We start from the raw sequence: 20,358 nt of genomic DNA, 5'->3' as shown, positions 1-20,358 counted from the left end.
AAATCTCTAAGAGTTTGGAGGATGGTGAATATGGGATTCTTATCTAATGACTTAAAAGATCTGGCCTGGCAGATAGCACATCAATGTTTGCCTACCAGAGAATTCCAACACAGAAGAGGATTGTGTCGTAGTGCAAAGTGCCCGAGAATGGGGTGTCCTAGTGAGGAAACAGTTTTACACCTTTTTTGGAACTGTTTTTACGCCCAAGAGATATGGCATTTGATAGGACCCTTACTAAAATTCATTTCTGATCTTAATTTTTTAAATCATGAAGTTATTTTATATGGATTTTATAATGTTTTATCTGTGGAAAAGTCTCGGGTTTTGTGGATTAGTATAAATTGTATTAAAATTGCACTATGGAAGACGAGGAATATTCTTCTTTTTAAAAGAGACACTATTACCTCTAAAGATTGTGTTCGCCTAGCTCTTAGTGAGATGTATGTTTTCTATTTATTGGATAAAAAAAGATTAGGTCACAAAGTGGCTAAAAGTCTTTGGAATCTACATCTGTGGAATATGCTTTTAGCAGACTAAGTATAATCTGGACTGCGTAAGGTCTTTTAGTCTAAGAATATTATATCTAAAAGTAAAAAATCTGTTCTTATCAGTTTAATATCTGATACGTCCCCTATCTGGGGACCATATATTAAATGGATTTTTGAGAACGGGGGCCGATTTCGAAGCTTGCTTCCGTCGCCCTATGCATTGACCCGATATGGCAGTATCTTCGGGTACAGTGCACCACCCCCTTACAGGGTTAAAAAGAAAGATTCCTACTTTCATTGCTACCTGCTTGCTGGCTAGCCAGCTAGCCAGCCCTGTGGGCCTTGCTGCTGCTGCAGCCAAAAAACAAAAGGTGGTGCTGCTGCTGCTTCTGCTGCTTCTGCTTCTGCTTGTGTCTGGCCCCTGTTGGAGCGTCCAGGCACAGGACTTCTGCTGCTGCTGACTAAATGGCCTCCTTAATTGGATCATTTGAGTAGCCAGCACACCTGTGCAGGTAGGGCATGACATGATAGGCAGCTGCCTTGATAGCGGGTGGGTGCTGAATGTTCCTAATTGACAAAATAAGATTAATGCTTATGAAGAAATATAAAATCTCATCCCTTCCCCAATATCGCGCCACACCCCTACCCCTTAATTCCCTGGTTGAACGTGATGGACATATGTCTTTTTTCGACCGTACTAACTATGTAACTATGTAACATAACATGGGGGGGGGGGGGGGTCTCCTGGCTGTTCACACAGGTGTGTCATTGCTGTACATTGACCATGCATTGCTTCTGTGGTATTGCAAAGGCAAAGACAAATGCTTCCAGCCATCCATTGCACTAATGGATTGGTCATCAGCTGGCTGTCTATGTCCCGCATCAATATAGACCAAAGTACAGAGGGTTAGGCTATGCTATTGTGCACCTACCTGATGCATCAGAAGGTGCGAGGCCCTTGCTAAATTCTGTGCACAGACTTTGAGATCTATGCTTTAGACTGTATCTAAACCTGCTCCAACATGGACTGACATTCTGGCCTACTTTCAGCCGATGCGACTTGTCTGTCGCTGAACAGTCGCTTTTTATGTATTCAGCACCTATGTATAATGTTGTAAAAATGCTCTAGAAGCTAAAGTCGCAGAAATGTCACACATATTTGGCCTGCAACTTTCTGTGCGACAAATTCAGACAGGAAAAATCAGTATAAATCCTTAGAAAATTATCCCCCAGTGTCTCCATCTGCTGGCGGTATTGAATAAGCATTGCTGCACTGATGGGGTATGCATTAGACGAAAAAAAAGAAGAAAAAGAAGAATAATACGCCCAGAAAAGAGGCGAAAAGGAGAAAAACGTAAAAAAACGTGAAAAAAAAGTAAGAGGAAGAGAAGGGAAAAAAAGGTGGAAATGGGTTTAAAAGTGATTTCGGCGGAGAAATATATATATATATATATATATATATATATATATATATATATATATATATGCGCACACACACACATAGATATAAACGTATTCTCCGTTGAGATATTGCAGCCGCTGCTGTGTCCAGGCCCAGGAGCCTTAGCACTGTGCTGTGATGTCACTCAATACCACTGACATCACTAGGTGTAAACAACATCTCTCCTTTGCTGTGTATGTGACTATGGAGCTGTTTGGTGATGTCGTCTATTACGGCCTTCATAGAAGCAACAGGAGATTGTTGCATCCATCTTGAACCCTCAGAACTACAGTGCTATGATGTCACTCACTTCCACAGGCCTTGCAGAGTGTAAACAACAACAACCCAGCTTTGTTGTGTATGTAACCATAGGGATTTGTGATGTCACCTAGAACCTTCACAGCAGCGACAGCTTTATGAGGAGCATCAGCACTGCTCTGCCTGAGCAGAACCATCACCGCCATAGGTTGTCAAATAACCCGGATTTAACCCACACAGGTAAGTCCAATGGGGTGCAGGCATGTCCTCTATGCTTACAGCTTCCCGTGGGTGTTGGTTTGATACTGTTTGGGGACAGCCAAGGAGGCATCTGCAGGCAACAAAGGTAGGTGTGTGCTTGTGTGTGTGTTTCCTATGCAGATCCTAAGCCCAGTGTCACATGCAAGTAGGAGGAGTAAGAAGGGTTCCTGGCAAATCCGGGTTATGGATTGCATTTAAAAAGGCCCCGTGGGAGTGCAATGGGCCCCTGTCTTGCTGCTTAGCAATAATGGTATGGGTTTAGGTTCTGCTGTGTGTACTGGTGGTTGACTGCCCCCCAGCCCAGAGTGTGCATGGAAAATTGTCTGGCAGCCTCCCTGACAGCAAGCAGTGATAGTGCCCATGAAGGGGACCTTGTTGGGCCCGCCCCTTTCACGGTTATCGCTTCTCGGCCTTTTGGCTAAGATCAAGTGTAGTATCTGTTCTTATCAGTATACTTACCTGGCAGGGGAGATACCATGATCGCTACGGTCTGAAGAACTCCAAGCATTGTGGTAGAGATTTTTGCGTAGTACGATTGCAGTACTTTTCGTTCTTATTAGAACCGCATTTCTCTAGAGCATACCACCTGAAGATCGTCTCCTGCCTGCCTCGGAACATCTGAAGAAGGAGAAGATCTTGAAGACTGCAGCTCCGGAAGAAGCCGACGAAGAACCTGGAAGAAGGGAATCGGCGGTGAATTCCGGAACAGCGGCGAAGAGGAAGGCGGCGCAGAATCTTTTCGAAGAAACTCGCTGCCTCTGGAGAAGGATTTGCATAGCTCCTCCCACCGGGACCGGATCTGCATAGCTCCTCCCACCCGGGAAAGAAGACTTTGCGAAGCCTCTCTCCACAAGCAAGCAAGGAAGCGGAAAAGAGCCTGCTGGAAGAAGCCATGGCCTCAACCAGCAAGTCCACCCAGGAGGCTGCAGGGCAAGGCCTGGAGGTCCAGCCCCAACCACAGCAAGCTTCAACCTCCACCACGGCAAGGCAGAAGGGCGGCAGAATTCCTAACCTGGAAGCTCCAACCCTGGAGCCCTGGATGAGGCAGACTGTTGCCTTGAAGCTCAAGCCCGTGGACGGAAGGGTGCCGGACATGTCCCACGACGTGTTCTGCAAGAAGATGCTGGCGGATCAAGGCTTCCCCACGGCTGACACCCTGGGAATAGCAACCTTCTTTTCGGGAATCTTCTACATCACCTTTGCCACCATTGGGACCTGTAGAAGATACTGGGAGGTGGTGAAAGCGGCGAGTCCCGAATCCCCTTTCTCTCGCTTTGTGGGCAACTGCCTTATTCAAAGAGAGGAGAGGCGGGTGACGGTCTCAATGCGGAACCCACACACCCCAGGCACGGACATCTCGACCTTCCTGAAGCGCTTCTGCACCGTGGTGAGGGAGCCCACCCGCATCCTGAACTCACTCGGATACTGGACCTGCAAGTGGTCTGTGGTCGTCAGACTCAACAAGAACCCTGCTTCTCCAGACGGACTACAGCACCTGCCAACGACATTTTCCTTGGGCAACTCCACAGGACTTATCTTCTACCCGGACATGCCGCAGACCTGCAGGAGATGTGGCAAGATGGGCCACGAGGGCAAGGACTGTACGGAGGATGCCTGCAGGTATTGCCGTGTGACAGGTCACACGACCAAGGACTGCCCCAAGAGCAAGACCTGCAACCTCTGCGGACTGGCAGCCCACAGCTACAAGGACTGCCCCCAGAGGGAGAGAACATGGGCATCTGTGGCAGCGAGAGCACCGAAGCCAGCCCCAGCTCCGGAGCCAACACCACGGATGGCCAAGCCGACCAAGGAGGGTAAGAAGGCGAAAGCCACCACCCCTGCCCCGTCCCGCCCCTCCCCTGCCCCTCCCGCCCCATCCCCTGCCCCTCCCGCCCCATCTCCTGCCCCATCCCGTCCCACCCCTGCCCCATCCCGTCCCACCCCTGCCCCTCCTGCCCCATCCCGTCCCACCCCTGCCCCTCCTGCCCCATCCCGTCCCACCCCCGCCCCTCCTGCCCCATCCCGCCCCACCCCTGCCCCCCGTACCCCACCCCGGCCCACCCCTGCCCCCCGTACCCCACCCCGGCCCACCCCTGCCCCGTCCTCCCCTGCCCGGCCCACCCCTGCCCCGTCCTCCCCTGCCCGGCCCACCCCTGCCCCGTCCTCCCCTGCCCGGGCACTCTCTCCTGCCCCCCGCCCCACCCAGCCTCCTTTCTCTCCTGGCCCAGCAGCACCTAACCCCCCTCCAGCTGCTGGTGCCCGCCCTTCGGAGGACTTTCCTGTGCTTCCTCCCCCAGGTACCATACAGAGGAAGAGGAAAGGAAGGGACAACGTATCAGAAGAGTCCCACAAAAGAAAGATAATCGAGACCTGCGAAACCCCTCAAGCTTCAGATGAGGAGATGGAGCAGGTCTGCGAGAGCCTTGAGGCTTCAGAAGGAGAGGAGGTGATGGAGCAGGCCCAAGTGGAGCAGGTCCAAGCAGAGCCAGTCCAAGCTCAATCTATGGAGGAGCTGCTGCAGGACCCAGAGGTTAAGAAAATCCTGGACACTCCGTCCAACACGGTCTACGACGAGTTCTTGGAAGGGCGCTACGAGAAGCCACAGGAGCCGACAGGCGCCAGAGAAGAGGACCCGTCCAACCAGACTGGTAACTAGTATCAGAACTAACCTCTCTTTTTTATTCCCATGGCTGATCTCAACATCTTCTGCATTAATGTGAGGAGTATTAGAGCTTGGTTTAGATTTCAGACTGTTCTTACGTTCTTAGATTCCCAGAGGTGTGATGTTTACATGTTGCAGGAATGTGCTTTGTCTGCTTCTAGGTCTTACAACCATCTGGCCAGGCAGTGGCCTCACGGCCCTTCCTACTGGTCTGGAGGGGGCGACAATAGGTCTGCGGGGGTGGCCATCCTGATCAGGGGAGGTAACTTTGCACTTGATTCCGTCCGGGAGCTCGTCTGTGGCAGACTTCTTGTCGCAGACGGTTCCTGGGCGGGTGAGCCCGTGCGGCTCATCAACGTGTATGCCTCCCCTGAGAGGGATGTCCGACTGGAGGTTCTCCAGGCCCTGCGGGCTGAACTCGCCACCACTAGAGCAGTAGTGTTGGGTGGTGACTTCAACTGCCCCATTGAGGTGGACGGGCGCAGTTCTGGCACATCCGCCAACCTGGACGTGACGTCTAAACTGCTGATTGAGATGGTGACGGAGGCATCCTTGCAGGACGTTGTCGGGTCCATCGGGAACGGCTCCGTAAACTATACGTGGAGCCGCCCCGATGGCTCGCTCCGTTCTCGGATAGACTTCATCTTCACTTCGAGAGCAGTCAGAAAGGTGTCGTACTCTATGGTCCCCTGCTTCTTCTCTGACCACAGGGCCATTCGATTCCGGGGGACTCTGGGCCATGGATTCCCACCTGGCCCGGGCTCCTGGAAGTTGAATTGTGCCCTGTTGGAGCAGAGGGAGGTCATGGAGGAACTTAGGGATGCTTACCTTGTATGGCGAAATGACAAATGTCTGTTCAAGTGCATCAGCGATTGGTGGGAATATGTTAAAGTCGAATTCCGTTGTTTCTTTCAGGCAAAAGGCAGACAACAGGCGTGTGCGAAGAAGTGGGACTTGAGGAAACTGCAGCGCGAGCTGCGGTCCCTGCAGGACCTGCTCCAGTGTGGCTGGGACGTCAGGGAGGAGCTGGAGGAGACCAAAAAGAGCTTGAAAAGGCACTTTGAGGAGGAATCCAAGCGAATCGTCTTTCGTTCCAAGGTGGAGAACCTGGAGAAGGGTGAGAAATGTAACTCTTTCTTTTTCAGGAAGCTCCATGCCGGCCACACGCCCCTGACTGAGCTACGAGATGAGACCGGACACATGAGGAGCGGCAAGGAGGAAGTGATGGGGGTCGTCCACGACTTCTACAGCAACCTCTACGCCCCCAAGTCATCCGACCCCGAAGCCGCCGAGAGGTTCCTGTCAGGTGTCACTAACGTTGTTGATCCCGCAGGTGCGGCGGCTATGGACGATCCCTTGACGGTGGGGGAGCTGCTCTCTGCCGCTAAATCCTTTAAGCCCGGCAGGACCCCGGGCAGTGACGGTCTCCCGGCCGAGCTCTACGTAGCGCTGGGTGACCTGATCTGTCCGGACCTGTTGGAGGTGTACGAGGAGATGGTGGTGGGGGGCAGAATGCCTCCGTCGTTGAGGGAAGGGATGATCACGATCTTGTATAAGCGGAAGGGGGAGAGATGTGACCTGAAAAACTGGCGTCCCATCTCTCTCCTGAACGTGGACTACAAGATCCTCGCCAAGGTGCTGGCCAACAGGCTGAAACCTGTCATGGGGCAGATCGTCCATCCGGACCAGACCTGCAGCATTCCTGGCCGCAGGATTGCCGACAGCCTTGCCCTTGTGAGAGACACGGTCCATTACATCCAGGACCGCGGGGGCCGCGCCGCCCTGGTCAGCTTAGATCAGGAGAAGGCGTTCGACCGTGTCTCCCACGCATTCATGGACAGGGTTTTGCGCAGGCTGGGTCTGGGGAAGATGTTTTGCTCTTTTGTTAACGTTATGTATTTTGACATTTACAGCACGGTGTTGGTGAACGGCTGGAAGACTGACCCCTTTCCTATTCTTTCAGGGGTTAGACAAGGCTGCCCTCTTTCACCTCTCCTTTTTGTTTGTGTTATAGAGCTCTTCGCTGAGACTATCCGGCAGAATGGAGAGATCAGAGGGATCACCGCACCAGGACCAGATCGCCACGAGGTCAAGTGCTCGCTCTACATGGACGACGTGACCGTCTTCTGCGCTGACCAGCGTTCGGTGACTGCACTCGTCCAGACCTGTGAGGACTTCGGCAGAGCTTCGGGGGCAAAAGTCAACTGCGGGAAGTCGGAGGCCATGCTCTTCGGGGAATGGCACCTGGCTTCTTCCGCCCCCTTCCCCTTTGCCGTTAAGCCGGACTTCATTCAAATTCTTGGAGTCTGGTTCGGGAAGGAAGGAGCGGCCCTTAAGTCTTGGCAAGACCGACTAGGAAGGATAAACTCAAAGATCGGACTGTGGAGCTCCAGAAAGCTCACGATGGAAGGCAAGGCACTTGTCCTGCGGAGTGAAGTTTTGCCTGTGCTCCAATATACCGCACAGGCCTGGCCTCCCCATACCACCGTTTGCAAGGCCATCACCCGGACAGTGTTTGGCTTCGTCTGGGGCAAAATGGACAGAGTCAAGAGGACCGTGATGTACAAGGAACCCCGCAAGGGTGGGAAGGGAATACCCGACATCCCCGCTCTGCTGAGGGCCTCCTTTGCATGTGTCACGGTGCAGCGGACTCTTGTAGAAAAGACTGGCTCAGCGGGCAGGTCCATGTCTCGCTTGCTTCTCATGCCCTTCTGGAGACAGCTGGGCTGGGACAAGTGGGACAGCTCCATCCCTTACAACTGGAACACTCCCTGGTTCTATGGGGATGTTGTCCGGTTTGTGAGGGAGCACCAGCTGGAAGGACTGAAACCAGACCTATGGAAGCCGAAGACAATCCACAAGCTCATCCGAGCTAAGGACTCGACCGAGCTGGTTCCGGGACTCCCCGCAGCCACTGCAGAGACAGTTTGGAACAATGTGGCCTCAAAGCGGCTTACCAATGGACACAAGGACTTGTCGTGGATGGCCGTCATGGGAGGTCTCTCTCTCAGGTCATTCATGCATGCCCGCAACCTGTGCAAGACCCGGTACTGCCCCCGTTGCCCCTACGTGGAGGAAACATCTTTCCACGTGTTTTGGCAGTGCCCCTTTGCACAGGGTCTGTTGGACGCCCTAGAACAGGAACTCAGAGACTCAGTGCCCAGGAGCTGCCTATCGTACCATTCGGTGCTTTACGGCCTGTTCCCTGGGACCCACGACGTGGAGGCCATCCAGGAGGCCTGGCGCCTTATGAACTGTTTTAAGGACGCAGTGTGGCTTGCCAGGAACCGCCTCGTGATCAACAGGGAAAACATGTCCGTCCGGGACTGCCGCAGGTTCATCAAGAACCTGCTTAGAGACTATTCCATCTTGGACAGCTCGGCCGTTGATGAGGAAGAAGAGGAGTGAAGACCCCTCTCCTTCTCCCATGTCTCCCTGAAGATACAGCCCAACAGTTTGGCCCTGTGATCCGCCCCCTCCCTACCCCCACATAGTCGCCCACACCCCTACCCCGATCACAGATTGTATTATTTGGTTTTTGTTTGATCTCTTGTGCCTTTATATTGCAGGATTGAGCTGAATGTTAGAGTAGCATGGTGTGCGATGTATAGCTTAGGGAACCTTTGCTGTGTATTGTACTATCATGCTTTGTGTGACTGTAATTTATTGTACGACTTGTAATGACTGAACGGAAAATAAAGCTCTTTCAATCAAAAATCTGTTCTTATCAGTTTAATATCTGATACGTCCCCTATCTGGGGACCATATATTAAATGGATTTTTGAGAACGGGGGCCGATTTCGAAGCTTGCTTCCGTCGCCCTATGCATTGACCCGATATGGCAGTATCTTCGGGTACAGTGCACCACCCCCTTACAGGGTTAAAAAGAAAGATTCCTACTTTCATTGCTACCTGCTTGCTGGCTAGCCAGCTAGCCAGCCCTGTGGGCCTTGCTGCTGCTGCAGCCAAAAAACAAAAGGTGGTGCTGCTGCTGCTTCTGCTGCTTCTGCTTCTGCTTGTGTCTGGCCCCTGTTGGAGCGTCCAGGCACAGGACTTCTGCTGCTGCTGACTAAATGGCCTCCTTAATTGGATCATTTGAGTAGCCAGCACACCTGTGCAGGTAGGGCATGACATGATAGGCAGCTGCCTTGATAGCGGGTGGGTGCTGAATGTTCCTAATTGACAAAATAAGATTAATGCTTATGAAGAAATATAAAATCTCATCCCTTCCCCAATATCGCGCCACACCCCTACCCCTTAATTCCCTGGTTGAACGTGATGGACATATGTCTTTTTTCGACCGTACTAACTATGTTACTATGTAACATAACATGGGGGGGGGGGGGGGTCTCCTGGCTGTTCACACAGGTGTGTCATTGCTGTACATTGACCATGCATTGCTTCTGTGGTATTGCAAAGGCAAAGACAAATGCTTCCAGCCATCCATTGCACTAATGGATTGGTCATCAGCTGGCTGTCTATGTCCCGCATCAATATAGACCAAAGTACAGAGGGTTAGGCTATGCTATTGTGCACCTACCTGATGCATCAGAAGGTGCGAGGCCCTTGCTAAATTCTGTGCACAGACTTTGAGATCTATGCTTTAGACTGTATCTAAACCTGCTCCAACATGGACTGACATTCTGGCCTACTTTCAGCCGATGCGACTTGTCTGTCGCTGAACAGTCGCTTTTTATGTATTCAGCACCTATGTATAATGTTGTAAAAATGCTCTAGAAGCTAAAGTCGCAGAAATGTCACACATATTTGGCCTGCAACTTTCTGTGCGACAAATTCAGACAGGAAAAATCAGTATAAATCCTTAGAAAATTATCCCCCAGTGTCTCCATCTGCTGGCGGTATTGAATAAGCATTGCTGCACTGATGGGGTATGCATTAGACGAAAAAAAAGAAGAAAAAGAAGAATAATACGCCCAGAAAAGAGGCGAAAAGGAGAAAAACGTAAAAAAACGTGAAAAAAAAGTAAGAGGAAGAGAAGGGAAAAAAAGGTGGAAATGGGTTTAAAAGTGATTTCGGCGGAGAAATATATATATATATATATATATATATATATATATATATATATATATATATATATATATGCGCACACACACACATAGATATAAACGTATTCTCCGTTGAGATATTGCAGCCGCTGCTGTGTCCAGGCCCAGGAGCCTTAGCACTGTGCTGTGATGTCACTCAATACCACTGACATCACTAGGTGTAAACAACATCTCTCCTTTGCTGTGTATGTGACTATGGAGCTGTTTGGTGATGTCGTCTATTACGGCCTTCATAGAAGCAACAGGAGATTGTTGCATCCATCTTGAACCCTCAGAACTACAGTGCTATGATGTCACTCACTACCACAGGCCTTGCAGAGTGTAAACAACAACAACCCAGCTTTGTTGTGTATGTAACCATAGGGATTTGTGATGTCACCTAGAACCTTCACAGCAGCGACAGCTTTATGAGGAGCATCAGCACTGCTCTGCCTGAGCAGAACCATCACCGCCATAGGTTGTCAAATAACCCGGATTTAACCCACACAGGTAAGTCCAATGGGGTGCAGGCATGTCCTCTATGCTTACAGCTTCCCGTGGGTGTTGGTTTGATACCGTTTGGGGACAGCCAAGGAGGCATCTGCAGGCAACAAAGGTAGGTGTGTGCTTGTGTGTGTGTTTCCTATGCAGATCCTAAGCCCAGTGTCACATGCAAGTAGGAGGAGTAAGAAGGGTTCCTGGCAAATCCGGGTTATGGATTGCATTTAAAAAGGCCCCGTGGGAGTGCAATGGGCCCCTGTCTTGCTGCTTAGCAATAATGGTATGGGTTTAGGTTCTGCTGTGTGTACTGGTGGTTGACTGCCCCCCAGCCCAGAGTGTGCATGGAAAATTGTCTGGCAGCCTCCCTGACAGCAAGCAGTGATAGTGCCCATGAAGGGGACCTTGTTGGGCCCGCCCCTTTCACGGTTATCGCTTCTCGGCCTTTTGGCTAAGATCAAGTGTAGTATCTGTTCTTATCAGTTTAATATCTGATACGTCCCCTATCTGGGGACCATATATTAAATGGATTTTTGAGAACGGGGGCCGATTTCGAAGCTTGCTTCCGTCGCCCTATGCATTGACCCGATATGGCAGTATCTTCGGGTACAGTGCACCACCCCCTTACAGGGTTAAAAAGAAAGATTCCTACTTTCATTGCTACCTGCTTGCTGGCTAGCCAGCTAGCCAGCCCTGTGGGCCTTGCTGCTGCTGCAGCCAAAAAACAAAAGGTGGTGCTGCTGCTGCTTCTGCTGCTTCTGCTTCTGCTTGTGTCTGGCCCCTGTTGGAGCGTCCAGGCACAGGACTTCTGCTGCTGCTGACTAAATGGCCTCCTTAATTGGATCATTTGAGTAGCCAGCACACCTGTGCAGGTAGGGCATGACATGATAGGCAGCTGCCTTGATAGCGGGTGGGTGCTGAATGTTCCTAATTGACAAAATAAGATTAATGCTTATGAAGAAATATAAAATCTCATCCCTTCCCCAATATCGCGCCACACCCCTACCCCTTAATTCCCTGGTTGAACGTGATGGACATATGTCTTTTTTCGACCGTACTAACTATGTAACTATGTAACATAACATGGGGGGGGGGGGGGGGGGGGTCTCCTGGCTGTTCACACAGGTGTGTCATTGCTGTACATTGACCATGCATTGCTTCTGTGGTATTGCAAAGGCAAAGACAAATGCTTCCAGCCATCCATTGCACTAATGGATTGGTCATCAGCTGGCTGTCTATGTCCCGCATCAATATAGACCAAAGTACAGAGGGTTAGGCTATGCTATTGTGCACCTACCTGATGCATCAGAAGGTGCGAGGCCCTTGCTAAATTCTGTGCACAGACTTTGAGATCTATGCTTTAGACTGTATCTAAACCTGCTCCAACATGGACTGACATTCTGGCCTACTTTCAGCCGATGCGACTTGTCTGTCGCTGAACAGTCGCTTTTTATGTATTCAGCACCTATGTATAATGTTGTAAAAATGCTCTAGAAGCTAAAGTCGCAGAAATGTCACACATATTTGGCCTGCAACTTTCTGTGCGACAAATTCAGACAGGAAAAATCAGTATAAATCCTTAGAAAATTATCCCCCAGTGTCTCCATCTGCTGGCGGTATTGAATAAGCATTGCTGCACTGATGGGGTATGCATTAGACGAAAAAAAAGAAGAAAAAGAAGAATAATACGCCCAGAAAAGAGGCGAAAAGGAGAAAAACGTAAAAAAACGTGAAAAAAAAGTAAGAGGAAGAGAAGGGAAAAAAAGGTGGAAATGGGTTTAAAAGTGATTTCGGCGGAGAATATATATATATATATATATATATATATATATATATATATATATATATGCGCACACACACACATAGATATAAACGTATTCTCCGTTGAGATATTGCAGCCGCTGCTGTGTCCAGGCCCAGGAGCCTTAGCACTGTGCTGTGATGTCACTCAATACCACTGACATCACTAGGTGTAAACAACATCTCTCCTTTGCTGTGTATGTGACTATGGAGCTGTTTGGTGATGTCGTCTATTACGGCCTTCATAGAAGCAACAGGAGATTGTTGCATCCATCTTGAACCCTCAGAACTACAGTGCTATGATGTCACTCACTTCCACAGGCCTTGCAGAGTGTAAACAACAACAACCCAGCTTTGTTGTGTATGTAACCATAGGGATTTGTGATGTCACCTAGAACCTTCACAGCAGCGACAGCTTTATGAGGAGCATCAGCACTGCTCTGCCTGAGCAGAACCATCACCGCCATAGGTTGTCAAATAACCCGGATTTAACCCACACAGGTAAGTCCAATGGGGTGCAGGCATGTCCTCTATGCTTACAGCTTCCCGTGGGTGTTGGTTTGATACCGTTTGGGGACAGCCAAGGAGGCATCTGCAGGCAACAAAGGTAGGTGTGTGCTTGTGTGTGTGTTTCCTATGCAGATCCTAAGCCCAGTGTCACATGCAAGTAGGAGGAGTAAGAAGGGTTCCTGGCAAATCCGGGTTATGGATTGCATTTAAAAAGGCCCCGTGGGAGTGCAATGGGCCCCTGTCTTGCTGCTTAGCAATAATGGTATGGGTTTAGGTTCTGCTGTGTGTACTGGTGGTTGACTGCCCCCCAGCCCAGAGTGTGCATGGAAAATTGTCTGGCAGCCTCCCTGACAGCAAGCAGTGATAGTGCCCATGAAGGGGACCTTGTTGGGCCCGCCCCTTTCACGGTTATCGCTTCTCGGCCTTTTGGCTAAGATCAAGTGTAGTATCTGTTCTTATCAGTATACTTACCTGGCAGGGGAGATACCATGATCGCTACGGTCTGAAGAACTCCAAGCATTGTGGTAGAGATTTTTGCGTAGTACGATTGCAGTACTTTTCGTTCTTATTAGAACCGCATTTCTCTAGAGCATACCACCTGAAGATCGTCTCCTGCCTGCCTCGGAACATCTGAAGAAGGAGAAGATCTTGAAGACTGCAGCTCCGGAAGAAGCCGACGAAGAACCTGGAAGAAGGGAATCGGCGGTGAATTCCGGAACAGCGGCGAAGAGGAAGGCGGCGCAGAATCTTTTCGAAGAAACTCGCTGCCTCTGGAGAAGGATTTGCATAGCTCCTCCCACCGGGACCGGATCTGCATAGCTCCTCCCACCCGGGAAAGAAGACTTTGCGAAGCCTCTCTCCACAAGCAAGCAAGGAAGCGGAAAAGAGCCTGCTGGAAGAAGCCATGGCCTCAACCAGCAAGTCCACCCAGGAGGCTGCAGGGCAAGGCCTGGAGGTCCAGCCCCAACCACAGCAAGCTTCAACCTCCACCACGGCAAGGCAGAAGGGCGGCAGAATTCCTAACCTGGAAGCTCCAACCCTGGAGCCCTGGATGAGGCAGACTGTTGCCTTGAAGCTCAAGCCCGTGGACGGAAGGGTGCCGGACATGTCCCACGACGTGTTCTGCAAGAAGATGCTGGCGGATCAAGGCTTCCCCACGGCTGACACCCTGGGAATAGCAACCTTCTTTTCGGGAATCTTCTACATCACCTTTGCCACCATTGGGACCTGTAGAAGATACTGGGAGGTGGTGAAAGCGGCGAGTCCCGAATCCCCTTTCTCTCGCTTTGTGGGCAACTGCCTTATTCAAAGAGAGGAGAGGCGGGTGACGGTCTCAATGCGGAACCCACACACCCCAGGCACGGACATCTCGACCTTCCTGAAGCGCTTCTGCACCGTGGTGAGGGAGCCCACCCGCATCCTGAACTCACTCGGATACTGGACCTGCAAGTGGTCTGTGGTCGTCAGACTCAACAAGAACCCTGCTTCTCCAGACGGACTACAGCACCTGCCAACGACATTTTCCTTGGGCAACTCCACAGGACTTATCTTCTACCCGGACATGCCGCAGACCTGCAGGAGATGTGGCAAGATGGGCCACGAGGGCAAGGACTGTACGGAGGATGCCTGCAGGTATTGCCGTGTGACAGGTCACACGACCAAGGACTGCCCCAAGAGCAAGACCTGCAACCTCTGCGGACTGGCAGCCCACAGCTACAAGGACTGCCCCCAGAGGGAGAGAACATGGGCATCTGTGGCAGCGAGAGCACCGAAGCCAGCCCCAGCTCCGGAGCCAACACCACGGATGGCCAAGCCGACCAAGGAGGGTAAGAAGGCGAAAGCCACCACCCCTGCCCCGTCCCGCCCCTCCCCTGCCCCTCCCGCCCCATCCCCTGCCCCTCCCGCCCCATCTCCTGCCCCATCCCGTCCCACCCCTGCCCCATCCCGTCCCACCCCTGCCCCTCCTGCCCCATCCCGTCCCACCCCTGCCCCTCCTGCCCCATCCCGTCCCACCCCCGCCCCTCCTGCCCCATCCCGCCCCACCCCTGCCCCCCGTACCCCACCCCGGCCCACCCCTGCCCCCCGTACCCCACCCCGGCCCACCCCTGCCCCGTCCTCCCCTGCCCGGCCCACCCCTGCCCCGTCCTCCCCTGCCCGGCCCACCCCTGCCCCGTCCTCCCCTGCCCGGGCACTCTCTCCTGCCCCCCGCCCCACCCAGCCTCCTTTCTCTCCTGGCCCAGCAGCACCTAACCCCCCTCCAGCTGCTGGTGCCCGCCCTTCGGAGGACTTTCCTGTGCTTCCTCCCCCAGGTACCATACAGAGGAAGAGGAAAGGAAGGGACAACGTATCAGAAGAGTCCCACAAAAGAAAGATAATCGAGACCTGCGAAACCCCTCAAGCTTCAGATGAGGAGATGGAGCAGGTCTGCGAGAGCCTTGAGGCTTCAGAAGGAGAGGAGGTGATGGAGCAGGCCCAAGTGGAGCAGGTCCAAGCAGAGCCAGTCCAAGCTCAATCTATGGAGGAGCTGCTGCAGGACCCAGAGGTTAAGAAAATCCTGGACACTCCGTCCAACACGGTCTACGACGAGTTCTTGGAAGGGCGCTACGAGAAGCCACAGGAGCCGACAGGCGCCAGAGAAGAGGACCCGTCCAACCAGACTGGTAACTAGTATCAGAACTAACCTCTCTTTTTTATTCCCATGGCTGATCTCAACATCTTCTGCATTAATGTGAGGAGTATTAGAGCTTGGTTTAGATTTCAGACTGTTCTTACGTTCTTAGATTCCCAGAGGTGTGATGTTTACATGTTGCAGGAATGTGCTTTGTCTGCTTCTAGGTCTTACAACCATCTGGCCAGGCAGTGGCCTCACGGCCCTTCCTACTGGTCTGGAGGGGGCGACAATAGGTCTGCGGGGGTGGCCATCCTGATCAGGGGAGGTAACTTTGCACTTGATTCCGTCCGGGAGCTCGTCTGTGGCAGACTTCTTGTCGCAGACGGTTCCTGGGCGGGTGAGCCCGTGCGGCTCATCAACGTGTATGCCTCCCCTGAGAGGGATGTCCGACTGGAGGTTCTCCAGGCCCTGCGGGCTGAACTCGCCACCACTAGAGCAGTAGTGTTGGGTGGTGACTTCAACTGCCCCATTGAGGTGGACGGGCGCAGTTCTGGCACATCCGCCAACCTGGACGTGACGTCTAAACTGCTGATTGAGATGGTGACGGAGGCATCCTTGCAGGACGTTGTCGGGTCCATCGGGAACGGCTCCGTAAACTATACGTGGAGCCGCCCCGATGGCTCGCTCCGTTCTCGGATAGACTTCATCTTCACTTCGAGAGCAGTCAGAAAGGTGTCGTACTCTATGGTCCCCTGCTTCTTCTCTGACCACAGGGCCATTCGATTCCGGGGGACTCTGGGCCATGGATTCCCACCTGGCCCGGGCTCCTGGAAGTTGAATTGTGCCCTGTTGGAGCAGAGGGAGGTCATGGAGGAACTTAGGGATGCTTACCTTGTATGGCGAAATGACAAATGTCTGTTCAAGTGCATCAGCGATTGGTGGGAATATGTTAAAGTCGAATTCCGTTGTTTCTTTCAGGCAAAAGGCAGACAACAGGCGTGTGCGAAGAAGTGGGACTTGAGGAAACTGCAGCGCGAGCTGCGGTCCCTGCAGGACCTGCTCCAGTGTGGCTGGGACGTCAGGGAGGAGCTGGAGGAGACCAAAAAGAGCTTGAAAAGGCACTTTGAGGAGGAATCCAAGCGAATCGTCTTTCGTTCCAAGGTGGAGAACCTGGAGAAGGGTGAGAAATGTAACTCTTTCTTTTTCAGGAAGCTCCATGCCGGCCACACGCCCCTGACTGAGCTACGAGATGAGACCGGACACATGAGGAGCGGCAAGGAGGAAGTGATGGGGGTCGTCCACGACTTCTACAGCAACCTCTACGCCCCCAAGTCATCCGACCCCGAAGCCGCCGAGAGGTTCCTGTCAGGTGTCACTAACGTTGTTGATCCCGCAGGTGCGGCGGCTATGGACGATCCCTTGACGGTGGGGGAGCTGCTCTCTGCCGCTAAATCCTTTAAGCCCGGCAGGACCCCGGGCAGTGACGGTCTCCCGGCCGAGCTCTACGTAGCGCTGGGTGACCTGATCTGTCCGGACCTGTTGGAGGTGTACGAGGAGATGGTGGTGGGGGGCAGAATGCCTCCGTCGTTGAGGGAAGGGATGATCACGATCTTGTATAAGCGGAAGGGGGAGAGATGTGACCTGAAAAACTGGCGTCCCATCTCTCTCCTGAACGTGGACTACAAGATCCTCGCCAAGGTGCTGGCCAACAGGCTGAAACCTGTCATGGGGCAGATCGTCCATCCGGACCAGACCTGCAGCATTCCTGGCCGCAGGATTGCCGACAGCCTTGCCCTTGTGAGAGACACGGTCCATTACATCCAGGACCGCGGGGGCCGCGCCGCCCTGGTCAGCTTAGATCAGGAGAAGGCGTTCGACCGTGTCTCCCACGCATTCATGGACAGGGTTTTGCGCAGGCTGGGTCTGGGGAAGATGTTTTGCTCTTTTGTTAACGTTATGTATTTTGACATTTACAGCACGGTGTTGGTGAACGGCTGGAAGACTGACCCCTTTCCTATTCTTTCAGGGGTTAGACAAGGCTGCCCTCTTTCACCTCTCCTTTTTGTTTGTGTTATAGAGCTCTTCGCTGAGACTATCCGGCAGAATGGAGAGATCAGAGGGATCACCGCACCAGGACCAGATCGCCACGAGGTCAAGTGCTCGCTCTACATGGACGACGTGACCGTCTTCTGCGCTGACCAGCGTTCGGTGACTGCACTCGTCCAGACCTGTGAGGACTTCGGCAGAGCTTCGGGGGCAAAAGTCAACTGCGGGAAGTCGGAGGCCATGCTCTTCGGGGAATGGCACCTGGCTTCTTCCGCCCCCTTCCCCTTTGCCGTTAAGCCGGACTTCATTCAAATTCTTGGAGTCTGGTTCGGGAAGGAAGGAGCGGCCCTTAAGTCTTGGCAAGACCGACTAGGAAGGATAAACTCAAAGATCGGACTGTGGAGCTCCAGAAAGCTCACGATGGAAGGCAAGGCACTTGTCCTGCGGAGTGAAGTTTTGCCTGTGCTCCAATATACCGCACAGGCCTGGCCTCCCCATACCACCGTTTGCAAGGCCATCACCCGGACAGTGTTTGGCTTCGTCTGGGGCAAAATGGACAGAGTCAAGAGGACCGTGATGTACAAGGAACCCCGCAAGGGTGGGAAGGGAATACCCGACATCCCCGCTCTGCTGAGGGCCTCCTTTGCATGTGTCACGGTGCAGCGGACTCTTGTAGAAAAGACTGGCTCAGCGGGCAGGTCCATGTCTCGCTTGCTTCTCATGCCCTTCTGGAGACAGCTGGGCTGGGACAAGTGGGACAGCTCCATCCCTTACAACTGGAACACTCCCTGGTTCTATGGGGATGTTGTCCGGTTTGTGAGGGAGCACCAGCTGGAAGGACTGAAACCAGACCTATGGAAGCCGAAGACAATCCACAAGCTCATCCGAGCTAAGGACTCGACCGAGCTGGTTCCGGGACTCCCCGCAGCCACTGCAGAGACAGTTTGGAACAATGTGGCCTCAAAGCGGCTTACCAATGGACACAAGGACTTGTCGTGGATGGCCGTCATGGGAGGTCTCTCTCTCAGGTCATTCATGCATGCCCGCAACCTGTGCAAGACCCGGTACTGCCCCCGTTGCCCCTACGTGGAGGAAACATCTTTCCACGTGTTTTGGCAGTGCCCCTTTGCACAGGGTCTGTTGGACGCCCTAGAACAGGAACTCAGAGACTCAGTGCCCAGGAGCTGCCTATCGTACCATTCGGTGCTTTACGGCCTGTTCCCTGGGACCCACGACGTGGAGGCCATCCAGGAGGCCTGGCGCCTTATGAACTGTTTTAAGGACGCAGTGTGGCTTGCCAGGAACCGCCTCGTGATCAACAGGGAAAACATGTCCGTCCGGGACTGCCGCAGGTTCATCAAGAACCTGCTTAGAGACTATTCCATCTTGGACAGCTCGGCCGTTGATGAGGAAGAAGAGGAGTGAAGACCCCTCTCCTTCTCCCATGTCTCCCTGAAGATACAGCCCAACAGTTTGGCCCTGTGATCCGCCCCCTCCCTACCCCCACATAGTCGCCCACACCCCTACCCCGATCACAGATTGTATTATTTGGTTTTTGTTTGATCTCTTGTGCCTTTATATTGCAGGATTGAGCTGAATGTTAGAGTAGCATGGTGTGCGATGTATAGCTTAGGGAACCTTTGCTGTGTATTGTACTATCATGCTTTGTGTGACTGTAATTTATTGTACGACTTGTAATGACTGAACGGAAAATAAAGCTCTTTCAATCAAAAATCTGTTCTTATCAGTTTAATATCTGATACGTCCCCTATCTGGGGACCATATATTAAATGGATTTTTGAGAACGGGGGCCGATTTCGAAGCTTGCTTCCGTCGCCCTATGCATTGACCCGATATGGCAGTATCTTCGGGTACAGTGCACCACCCCCTTACAGGGTTAAAAAGAAAGATTCCTACTTTCATTGCTACCTGCTTGCTGGCTAGCCAGCTAGCCAGCCCTGTGGGCCTTGCTGCTGCTGCAGCCAAAAAACAAAAGGTGGTGCTGCTGCTGCTTCTGCTGCTTCTGCTTCTGCTTGTGTCTGGCCCCTGTTGGAGCGTCCAGGCACAGGACTTCTGCTGCTGCTGACTAAATGGCCTCCTTAATTGGATCATTTGAGTAGCCAGCACACCTGTGCAGGTAGGGCATGACATGATAGGCAGCTGCCTTGATAGCGGGTGGGTGCTGAATGTTCCTAATTGACAAAATAAGATTAATGCTTATGAAGAAATATAAAATCTCATCCCTTCCCCAATATCGCGCCACACCCCTACCCCTTAATTCCCTGGTTGAACGTGATGGACATATGTCTTTTTTCGACCGTACTAACTATGTAACTATGTAACATAACATGGGGGGGGGGGGGGTCTCCTGGCTGTTCACACAGGTGTGTCATTGCTGTACATTGACCATGCATTGCTTCTGTGGTATTGCAAAGGCAAAGACAAATGCTTCCAGCCATCCATTGCACTAATGGATTGGTCATCAGCTGGCTGTCTATGTCCCGCATCAATATAGACCAAAGTACAGAGGGTTAGGCTATGCTATTGTGCACCTACCTGATGCATCAGAAGGTGCGAGGCCCTTGCTAAATTCTGTGCACAGACTTTGAGATCTATGCTTTAGACTGTATCTAAACCTGCTCCAACATGGACTGACATTCTGGCCTACTTTCAGCCGATGCGACTTGTCTGTCGCTGAACAGTCGCTTTTTATGTATTCAGCACCTATGTATAATGTT

The 20,358-nt window shown here is 52.2% G+C and overlaps 3 non-coding genes and 3 pseudogenes across 3 annotated transcripts; all 6 read left to right on the top strand.

The window, feature by feature from the left end:
• Positions 1-574: 574 nt before the first annotated feature.
• LOC130327124 (U2 spliceosomal RNA) lies at positions 575-750 on the top strand (annotated as a pseudogene).
• A 2,096-nt stretch (positions 751-2,846) lies between these two features.
• On the top strand, positions 2,847-3,036 carry LOC130327119 (U2 spliceosomal RNA). The gene has a single exon (XR_008871609.1). It is a non-coding gene; the product is annotated as a U2 spliceosomal RNA (small nuclear RNA).
• A 5,771-nt stretch (positions 3,037-8,807) lies between these two features.
• Positions 8,808-8,980, top strand: LOC130327123 (U2 spliceosomal RNA; annotated as a pseudogene).
• A 2,104-nt stretch (positions 8,981-11,084) lies between these two features.
• LOC130327117 (U2 spliceosomal RNA) lies at positions 11,085-11,275 on the top strand. The gene has a single exon (XR_008871607.1). It is a non-coding gene; the product is annotated as a U2 spliceosomal RNA (small nuclear RNA).
• A 2,098-nt stretch (positions 11,276-13,373) lies between these two features.
• On the top strand, positions 13,374-13,563 carry LOC130327118 (U2 spliceosomal RNA). Its single transcript, XR_008871608.1, has one exon. It is a non-coding gene; the product is annotated as a U2 spliceosomal RNA (small nuclear RNA).
• Positions 13,564-19,334: 5,771 nt separating this feature from the next.
• LOC130327121 (U2 spliceosomal RNA) lies at positions 19,335-19,507 on the top strand (annotated as a pseudogene).
• The last annotated feature ends 851 nt before the right edge of the window (positions 19,508-20,358 follow it).

Source organism: Hyla sarda, unplaced genomic scaffold (genome assembly GCF_029499605.1).
Source record: "Hyla sarda isolate aHylSar1 unplaced genomic scaffold, aHylSar1.hap1 scaffold_2927, whole genome shotgun sequence".
Lineage (NCBI taxonomy): Eukaryota > Metazoa > Chordata > Amphibia > Anura > Hylidae > Hyla > Hyla sarda.
Note: the sequence above shows the minus strand (reverse complement) of the source record. Positions and strands in the feature narration are given on the sequence as shown.